Source organism: Nerophis ophidion, linkage group LG01 (assembly GCF_033978795.1).
Source record: "Nerophis ophidion isolate RoL-2023_Sa linkage group LG01, RoL_Noph_v1.0, whole genome shotgun sequence".
Classification (NCBI taxonomy): Eukaryota; Metazoa; Chordata; class Actinopteri; order Syngnathiformes; family Syngnathidae; genus Nerophis; species Nerophis ophidion.
The window spans coordinates 80,032,464-80,043,845 of NC_084611.1; positions in this window are offsets into that span (position 1 = coordinate 80,032,464).

The window sequence follows — 11,382 nt, forward strand, 5'->3', positions numbered from 1 at the left end:
CACTAGGGATGTAACTATATTGTAGATGTGGCGATATATTGCTGTTTTATAATCAGTATCAAAAGAAAACTTGCTGAGTGTAGTTTTTTTCTGGCACTTTTTTGGACATATACCACAACAATATGGTACCGTGACATTTTTATATTGTTACATCCCTACACGCCGATTAATGTAAAATCCGACAGTGCCATGTTACAGTACCTACATTTTGCGTGACATCACATCCAGTTGCCAACTTCGCCACCTTGCCGATCACTTCAGCGCCACTGAGAGCAGACTAACCCAAACTATTTTCAATGCCGACAAAGAAATTGAAAAAAAAAAAAACGCTCCCACCTTAAGTAAATTAAGGCTCAATTTTTCCAAAAATGTGCTACCTTGATGCCAATATATATTGGGTTTGCTATTGAAATGCTACTAGTTAGCATTAGACTTAGACTTCCTCTTTATTGTCATTCAAATTTGAACTTTACAGTACAAATAAGAACGAAATTTCATTGCATTAGCTCTTGGTAGTGCAGGATTAAAATAAAGCATTGATGTACGTTATATTTTCTTTTTTATTCCAGCGAGTTAATCCATTTTGGGGGAAGTTGAGGGGATGATTTAATTATGATGCGTTCAAGAGTCTTACGGCCTGAGGGAAGAAGCCGTTACAGAACCTGGAGGTTCTGCTACGGAGGCTGCGGAACCTCTTCCTAGAGTCCAGCAGTGAAAACAGTCCTTGGTGGGTGTGGGAGGAGTCTTTGCAGATTTCCTGAGCCCTGGTCAGGCAGCGGCTTTTTGCGATCTCTTGGATAGGAGGAAGAGGAGTCCAGATAATCTTTTCCGCCGTCCTCACCACTCTCTGGAGAGACTTCCAGTTTGAGGCATTGCAGGCTCCAGTCCAGACAGAGATGCTGTTGGTCAGCAGGCTCTCTATAGTGCCTCTGTAGAATGTGGTGAGAATGGGGGGAGGGAGCTGTGCTCTTTTCATCCGACGCAATAAGTGCATGCGCTGCTGAGCTCTTTTTACAAGAGCTCCAGTGTGTAGGGACCAGGTTATATTGTCAGTGATCTGCACCCCCAGGAACTTGGTGCTGCTTACCATCTCCACCTCTGTGCCGTTAATGAAGAGTGGAGTGTGGCTGGACTGGTGCTTCCTGAAGTCAACAATGATCTCCTTGGTCTTGTCGACATTCAGGACCAGGTTGTTAGCGAGTTTTCATGGCAATTTTAACGCCTCCAAATGTGTAATGAAAACTACAACCAAGAGGCACGTTACAATCAAACACCTGGTGCATAATAAGTACAATATTTAGGGGAAACTGGCACACTGACATAGCTTAACCTATTGTTACTATAACAATCTACAAGGTTGATATAGTTGGCTTCTCTTTCTTCCCCTCAATTTATCTGTTTTCTTTTGTATTTCAAGTTATTATCACATGTATGTATTGTTGCATTTGAAACAATTGTATTGTTAATAAAAGACGTAATTACTGTTATTATTCATTATCAATAGTACTATTTTTATTGGTATTTTTATTGCTACATTTGTAGTGTAATAATATTCATTTATATTTCTGTATTATTAATAGTTATTTCACTAACTGCTTCTTTGCTATCACTTTTACCATCTTATTTGTACATATCTTATTTGCTGATGTCTTGCTGTTGTTGTTGTCTCTCTGTCTTATACCCCTCTTGTCCCCGCAATTTCCCCCTCTGTCTTCCTTTTTTTTCTCTTTCTATCCCCTCCTGCTCCGGCCCGGCTGCACCAAATAATAATATAAATACATTTAATAAAGTCAAATACAAATAAGGCAACAAGAGAAGTATCCCACACTTCTCTTTCGTAAAGTAAATCTGTACAGCCGATATGGGCATCTACATCAACTACATGATTTGCCTGAGTAGCTGAACAGGACAAATAAAACAAAAATACAAAAATAAAAATAAGTACAGTATTTACTGTACAAACACTTTTTAGGGCGCAACTAAACACAAGCTTTAGCAAGGACTGAACTGACATGCCAACACACCATAAACTATACACTACTGCAGAGCATAATTAGCTCATTTGTAAATGTTGCAATAAAATATTGATTTTATTATCAAAAACAATATTTAACACACAAAAAAAGTGCCAAAAATTGGTAGTGTTGAGACGGTATGGATTCCCTGGTACCAGGAATTGGTACCGTGTCAGTTCACATGTGAACCCATCCATGACCATGTTTTATTGTTTTGTAGAAGAGGGTGACATACAATATGCACGTATTGTTGAGTTTCAGATGTTTGTGGTATAGTTTTTATGTCCTGCTTTGATGTATATTAGCCAGACTTGCCCTAAGGCACTGCGGCAGAGTTCGAAAAGTATCCTTCACAAGTCTGGCACATTAGCGAAAAGCAGCGACCGGCATTTATTCAGAGTCGGCCTTCTGTCCTCCTGTAAAAACGCAAATACGCCTCACGCTTGTGTTTTGCCCTCGGGGTCCGCAGGGAAATCTTGAGCGACCGCGCCGAAAAAGCCCGCTGATGAAGACCACGGAGAGGCAACCCAAGTCGCGGCCCTGGAAAATGAAAACAATGAGCTCAAAGGAGCAGAAAATCTCTTTGGAGCCGAGGGACGGCGAGACGTGTGATTACTCGTCTCTGTCAGTAATTCCATTAGTCGGGGAAGAAACGTAAGAAAGCTTCATTATGGAAGTTTTCATCGCATCGGATCTCATTTTAACCACACGCACCTGATCGTTAGTGCGGCGCGAAATGCAAGAAATTCACAGACATCACATCATTTTAAAGTGTCTGTCCATTTACGTACACACAGACTGTAAACATGTTTGGTAACATTAACATAATGTAAACTCACGATAAAAAAGGGTTCATGAATTATGTAAGTGTCTCTCTATTTACACAACGCACACTTGTATTTGTTAGTTCATATACACACAATGCACACATCTGATTGTCCATTCACACACCATGTAAATAGGTCTCAGTTCATTCACTTAATGCACGTTTGTCCATTCACATTCACACATGTAAATATTAATTCCCATAATGCACACGTCTATTTGTCAGTTCATATACACACATAATGCACCTGTTTTTCCATTTACATTCATACATCATGTAAATGTGTGTGTTTAGTGTTGTCTAAAAATCTGTCAGTCCCTTCACATACACACATAAACATTAGAGGTGTAACGGTACGTGTATTTGTATTGAACCGTTTCGGTACGGGGGTTTCGGTTCGGTTCGGAGGTGTACCGAACGAGTTTCCACACGGACATATTAGGTAGCACACCGCACGTTGTGTAAACAATGCAGAGCGAGGCACAACACGGCAGGCTGGCAGCAACCGGGCTAGGACAACAGGTAAAAGCCAGAGCTGGAAGACCCTCCTGCATCGTTAACATCTCCCGTTTGGGAACACTTTGGCTGCGCGGTGTGATACAACAATGTAGGACGGAGGTTTGCCGACATTGTTCAGCAGCAGTAGGGTACGCTTCTGCCAACACGTCAAAGATGCTAACCCTCTTGAAGCCTCACCACCGCATTCAAGCAGCCTCTCCTCAGCGAGTCAGGCAGCGCTGAAGCAATAACAAATGTTTTTATAGCAGCAGATTTAAGACCATCCATCCATCCATTTCCTACCGCTTGTCGCGTTCGGGGTCGCAGGGGGTTGCTGTATTGCATTAAAAACTAGATTTTGACCCACTTCTATGGTGGAAGAACAATAAGCCCATATATCCTCTTACTACCAAGTTAGCCAGGGTGGGGGGGGTGTTGATGAACGTAAACCCCGACTTAAACAAGTTGAAAAGTTTATAGGGGTGTTACCATTTAGTGGTCGATTGTACAGAATATGTACTGTACTGTACAATCTACTAATAAAAGTTTCAATCAATCAATCAATAAAAACACTTTATATGTAGAAAGGTTTTGTTAAGAAACAATTCTAAGCCTCATCTTATTTAGTTTTTATTTTATGTACTGTATTTCCTTGAATTGCCGCAGGGCATATAGTATGCGCCTGCCTTGAATTACTGCCGGGTCAAACTCGCTTCCCAAAATAATTAGCGCATGCTTAGTATTACCGCCTGGTCAAACTCGTGACGTCATGAGTGACACTTCCCCTGTCATCATTTTCAAAAAGGAGGAGGCTGATTTCAATACCGGTAATTTGAAATCACATAAAGGGAAGAAAATTAAGAGCTATTCAGTAGGATTTAAGGTCCAAGCTTACATCACACTCAAATTTTTACTGCATACCTTTGGTAAGTGCCGGAGTCAGAAGAGGTTTTAAAATAATTGGCGCATGCTTACTTTTACAGCATGCCCTTGGTAAGTGCAGGAGTGAGAAGAGCTTTTAAATTAATTAGCGCCCCGGCGGCAATTCAAGGAAATACGGTATGTTGACCACATTAACTTTGGCAATGGACCATCTGCGTATATGTATGTCATGCCATTGTTTACAAATTTGGTAAATTTACATTTGGTTGGGCTTCACGGTGGCAGAGGGGTTAGTGCGTCTGCCTCACAATACGAAGGTCCTGCAGTCCTGGGTTCAAATCCAGGCTCGGGATCTTTCTGTGTGGAGTTTGCATGTTCACCCCGTGAATGCGTGGGTTCCCTCCGGGTACTCCGGCTTCCTCCCACTTCCAAAGACATGCACCGGGGGATAGGTTGATTGGCAACACTAAATTGGCCCTAGTGTGTGAATGTGAGTGTGAATGTTGTCTGTCTATCTGTGTTGGCCCTGCGATGAGGTGGCGACTTGTCCAGGGTGTACCCGGCCTTCCGCCTGATTGAAGCTGAGATAGGCGCCAGCGCCCCCCGCAACCCCCCAAAAAAGGGAATAAGCGGTAGACAATGGATGGATGGATATATTTTGTTTTGTTTTTTTTTGTACCAAAAATGAACCGAACCGTGACCTCTAAACCGAGGTACGTACCGAACTGAAATTTTTGTGTACCGTTACACCCCTAATAAACATCATTCATATTGGAATACATTCTATCACTAAGTTAATATCATCCTGAAAAGTAAATCTCAGGCACAAGATGTCAGTCTAACGTGTTTCCACATTGAGCGTGAAAGCAGCCTTTCAACACTTTTCTGGGGCGTGTCTAGAGGCTTCAGGCCTGCGGCTGCCTCGGCCCGATTCCTATCCCCGCATCAACCCGCAGCACGTAAACACAATTTTGTAGCAATTCCCCTTCTTATCAAGGGTGACCTCTTTGGCAATCAGTGTAATTCCGGTTGTAACCAGACTTCACTCCCAGAGATCACTGTGCCTGTGTGTGTGTGTGTGTGTGTGTGTGTGTGTGTGTGCGTGTGTGTGTGTGTGAGATAACATTAGACCTGGGGCGAGTAAATCTGCTCACTTGTTCGGTGCACACCTGTGGAGCTCAGATTAAACTGGAATTATTGGTGTAGGGGGGCTTCCTGCTGCTTCCCCCCCACACCCACTCCATCAGCCAGCTTCATCTCCTGGTGGTTGTTGCCGCTCTCACTCCTGGGAGAGAGGCAAGAAGACTGCTCTCTCTCCGGCAGTCCTAGCGAGAACATCTCGTCGCCTTCCTGTTGCCTAATGATGCTGCTATTTTTACTACTCGCGCTCGCAGACGTGTTGACTGTTAGCAAAGTCACACACAAACGTGACACCTCACACTTCCAGGAAGCTTCTTGCACCACAACGTACGAATATTTTTGCTATGTATTGTTTCTGAGGAGAATCTGGATAAAAGTGGAAATGCAACAATGTTTTTTTTACGTTTCTCGCAGTTGTAGTTTAGTTGCATTGAGGCTTAAGTTTAACACTCACTTGGTATTGTCTGTTCACTTAAAGGGGAACATTATCACAATTTCAAAAGGGTTAAAAACAATAAAAATCAGTTCCCAGTGGCTTGTTTTATTTTTCGAAGTTTTTTTCAAAATTTTACACTTCCCGAATATCCCTAAAAAAAGCTTTGAAGTTCTTGATTTTCGCCAAATTGCGATGCGACTGTTCATTTCCCTGTGACGTCACAAGGCTGCCAATACAAACAACATGGCGGCTACCACAGCGAGATATAGCGACATTAGCTTGGATTCAGACTCGTATTTCAGCGGCTTAAGCGATTCAACAGATTACGCATGTATTGAAACAGATGGTCTGAGTATGGAGGCAGATAGTGAAAACGAAATTGAAGAAGAAACTGAAGCTATTGAGCGAATAGCTATTGCCGCTATTCGGCCATAGCATGGGTGTACCTAATGAAGTGGCCCATAGCATGGCTGCCTTATTAGCATCGCCGGTAAAATGTGCGGACCAAACGATCAGGACTTTTGCATCTTGTGACACTGGAGCAACTTAAATCAGTCGATTGGTAAGTGTTTGTTTCGCATTAAATGTGGGTATTTAGTTTCAAATGTACATACAGCTAGCGTAAATAGCATGTTAACATCGATTAGCGTAGCATGTTAGCATCGATTAGCTGGCAGTCATGCTGTGACCAAATATGTCTGATTAGCACATAAGTCAACAACATCAACAAAACTCACCTTTGTGATTTCGTTGACTTAATCGTTGCAAATGCATCTGCAGGTTATCCATACATCTCTGTGCCATGTCTGTCTTAGCATCGCCGGTCAAATGTGCAGACACTCTGGCACATTCAATGGGGGTCTGGCGGCAGATTTCTAGCCAGTGGTGCAACTTGAATCCCTCCCTGTTAGTGTTGTTACACCCTCCGACAACAAACCGACGAGGCATGATGTCTGCAAGGTTCCAAAAAATATTCGAAAAAACGGAAAATAACACAGTTGAGACCCGGTGTTTGTAATGTGAAAATGAAAATGGCGGGTGTATTACCTCGGTGACGTCACGTTCTGGCGTCATCGCTACAAGACCGATGAACAGAAAGGCGTTTAATTCGCCAAAATTCACCCATTTAGAGTTCGAAAATTGGTTAAAAAAATACATGGTCTTTTTTCTGTAACATCAAAGTATATATTGACGCTTGCATAGGTTTGGTGATAATGTTCCCCTTTAAAACAGAAACATATGTCAGTCTAATCACACACACAGGGGAAGTATAGCTCGGTTGGTAAAGCCGCCGTGCTAGCAACTTGAGGGTTCCAGGTTCGATCCCCGCTTCCGCCATCCTAGTCACTGCCGTTGTGACCTTGGGCAAGACACTTTACGTGACCCAGCACATCAAAGGACTGCAGGCCGGTGGCTCTAACCTCCCATATGAGGACCATGGAGAGGTTGGTCCTGGAACAACTCTGCCCTACAGTCAAGCCCCACCTGGACCCACTCCAATTCGCCTACCAGCCCCGACTGGGAGTGGAGGACGCAATCATCTACCTGCTGAACCGAGCCCACACCCACCTGGACAAGCCTGCAAGCAGTGTGAGGGTCATGTTTTTTTACTTCTCCAGTGCTTTCAATACTGGGCTACTGGGTGTGAAGTTGGAGAGGATGCAGGTGGAGGCCCCCTTGGTGTCCTGGGTTGTAGATTACCTGACTGACAGACCACAGTACGTGCGACTGCAGGACTGTGTGTCTGACAGGCTGGTCAGCAACATCGGGGCCCCGCAGGATACAGTCCTCTCCCCCTTCCTCTTCACCATTTACACCACCGATTTCCACTATCAGTCAGAGTCCTGCCACCTTCAGAAGTTTTCTGATGACTCTGCGATAGTGGGGTGTATTGAGGTTGGTGATGACGAGGAATACAGGACACTGGTGGAGGACTTTGTCACATGGTGTGGAAAGAACCACCTCCAGCTTAATGTGACGAAGACCAAGGAGCTGGTTGTGGACCTGGGAAGCAGGAGGAGTACTTCAGCGACCCCTGTTTCCATCAGGGGGGTCGATGTGGACATGGTAGAGGATTATAAATACCTCGGTGTACCCATGGACAACAAGCTGAATGGGTCAAAACACGCTGACGCCCTCTACAAGAAAGGACAGAGCCACCTCTACTTCCTCAGGAGGCTAGGATCCTTCAACGTCTGTACAAAGATGTTGAAGATGTTCTACGAGTCGGTGGTGGCGGGCGCTTTCTTGTATGCCGTGGCTTGCTGGGGCAGCGGGCTGAGAGTGAAGGACGCAAACAGACTGGACAAGTTGGTAGAGAAGGCCAGCAATGTGGTGGGAGTGGAGCTGGACTCTCTGGTGGTGGTGTCAGAGAGGAGAAGTCGAGCAAAACTCCTAGCCATTATGGACAACACCTCCCACCCACTACGCTCGGACCTTGCGGAGAGAATGAGGACGTTCAGTGGAAGGATCAGACTCCCTAAATGCAACACGGAACGACACAGGAGGTCCTTTATACCGACAGCCATCAGACTGTGTAATGTATATGTTCCTTGACTGCACTTAAATGTAGAATATATGTAGAATATATTTATACTATTAATATATTATATATATAATATATGTTACATATTATTTATTATCATTATTGTCTATTGTGAGCGAACTGTGGTGCTGAATTTCCCCCAGGGATCAATAAAGTACTTTCTATTCTATTTACCCACCTGCTCCCAGTGCCATCCACACTGGTTTAAATGTAACTTAGATATTGGGTTTTACTATGTAAAAGCGCTTTCAGTCACTAGAGAAAAGCGCTATATAAATATAATTCACTTCACACATACGAAATGCCCCTATTTGTTGAATAAATACAATGCGATTTTAAAATTGTATTTCAAAATAATTTAAACAATATACAAAACCCAAAACCAGTGAAGTTGGCACGTTCTGTAATTTGTAATTAAAAACAGAATACAATGATTTGCAAATCCTTTTCAACTTGTATTCAATTGAATAGACTGCAAAGACCAGATATTTAATGTTCGAACTGAGAAACTATTTTTTTCTTTTTCAAATAATTATTCACTTGGAATTTAATGGCAGCAACACATTGCAAACAAGTTGGAAAAAGGGCATTTTTACCACTGTGTTACATGGCTTTTCCTTTTAACAACACTCAGTAAACGTTTGGGAACTTAGGATACCAATTTTTGAAGCTTTTCAGGTGGAATTCTTTCCCATTCTTGCTTGATGTACAGCTTAAGTTGTTCAACAGTCCGGGGTCTCTGTTGTGGTATTTTAGGTTTCATATTGCGCCACACATTTTCAATGGGAAACAGGTCTGGACTACAGGCAGGCCAGTTTAGTACCTGCACTATTTTAGTATGAAGCTGCGCTGCTGTAACACGTGGCTTGGCATTGTCTTGCTGAAATAAGCAGGGGCGTCCATGATAACGTTGCTTGAATTACAACAATTGTTGCTCCAAAACCTGTATATACCTTTCAGAATTAATCGTGCCTTCACAGATGTGTAAATTACCCATGCCTTGGTCACTAAGACACCCCCATACCATCACAGATGCTGGCTTTTCAACTTTGCGCCAAGAAAATCTGAATGTTTTTTTCCCTTTGTTTCAAAGGACACTACGTCCACAGTTTCCCCCCAAAAAATTAAATGTGGATTCGTCAGACCACAGAAAACGTTTTCACTTTGCATCGGTCCATCTTAGATGAGCTCGGGCCCAGCGAAGCTGGCGACGTTTCTGGGTGTTGTTGATAAATGACTTTCGCTTTGCAGAGTAGAGTTTTAACTTGCACTTACAGATGTAGTGACAAACTGTAGTTACTGACAGTGGTTTTCTGAAGTGTTCATGAGCCCATGTGGTGATATCCTTTACCAACTGATGTCGCTTTTAGATGCAGTACCGTCTGAGGGATCGAAGATCACGGGCATTCAATGTTACGTGGTGGGATTTCTCCAGACTCTATGAACCTTTTGATGATATTACGGACCGTAGATGGTGAAATCCCTAAATTCCTTACAAATACCTCATTGAGAAATGTTCTTAAACTGTTCGACAATTTGCTCACGAATTTGTTCATAAAGTGGTGACCCTCATCTCATCATGGAAGCTGCTTTTATACCCAATCATGGCACCCACCTGTTTCCAATTAGACTGTTCACCTGTGGGATTTTCCAAATAAGTGCTTAATGAGCATTACTCAACTGTCTCAGTATTTTTTGCCACTTGTGCCAGCATTTTTGACACATGTTGGAGGCATCAAATTCCAAATGAGCTAATATTAGCAAAAAATAACAAAGTTTTCCAGTTTGGACATTAAGTATCTTGTCTTTGCAGTCCATTCAATTGAATATAAGTTGAAAGGGATTTGCAAATCCTTGTATTCTGTTTTTATTTACGATTTATACTATGTGCCAACATTACTGGTTTTGGGGTTTGCACATACAAGAAATAATTAAATAGAATTTAAAAATAAAAATAAAAATGCATGCATCAGCATTCTTTCACATACACATCAGTTCACACACACACACACACACACACACACACACACACACACACACACACACACACACACACACACACACACACACACACACACACACACACACACACACACACACACAATGCACATCATTTTGAAAAACTTATCTGTATCCTTTCACATACACAATTTGTTTGTTTGTATCTTTGTAGATGATGCTTCATACTGTATGTACAAAAAAATGAACCACATGGTGTAAGTGCACTAGTCGGGGAAAATGATCAAACTACATATATAACATACTGTAATTTGATTTTGATATTTTTTTTATCTCGATAGATTGAAAATGAACACCAATGAGTTAACTGACATTATCACATAATTGATCAAGAAAGTTTAAATAACGACACTTTTTAATGAATTCACCTTCTTTGAATGGCTTTCCCGCCCTAGCAACATACTTGCCAACCCTCCCCATTTTTCCGGGAGACTCAGGAATTTCAGTGCTCCTCCCGACGCAACTATTCGCCCGAATTTGTCCCGATTTTCACCTGGCCAACAATATTGAAGGTGTGCCATGGTAGCCCTACCTTCAACGCCCAATACGACATGTCATCGCGTCCGCCTTTTCATCATACAAACGGCATGTCGGCCGAGCCGCATGTTGTATGAGGTTTCTGCAGACTCGCGTGAGCGACTGCAAGACATACTTGATCAACAGCCATACAGGTCACACTGAGGGTGGCCGTATAAACAACTTTAACACTGTTACAAATATGCGCCGCTCTGTGAACACACACCAAACAAGAATGACAGACACATTTCGGGAGAACATCCGCACCGTAACATAACATAAACACAACAGAACAAATACCCAGACCCCCTTGCAGCCCTAACTCTTCCGGGACGCTACAATATACACCACCTCAACCGACGCACAAGGAGGGGGGTTAATGTGTGGGGGGCGGGGTTGGGGAGGGGCTCTATTTAAAGCAAGCGTCTCAGACGTTATTTTGTGGCCCGCACCTTAATATGATGGTGGTAGCTGGGGTGCATTGTAGCCCCGCAATCAACATCAT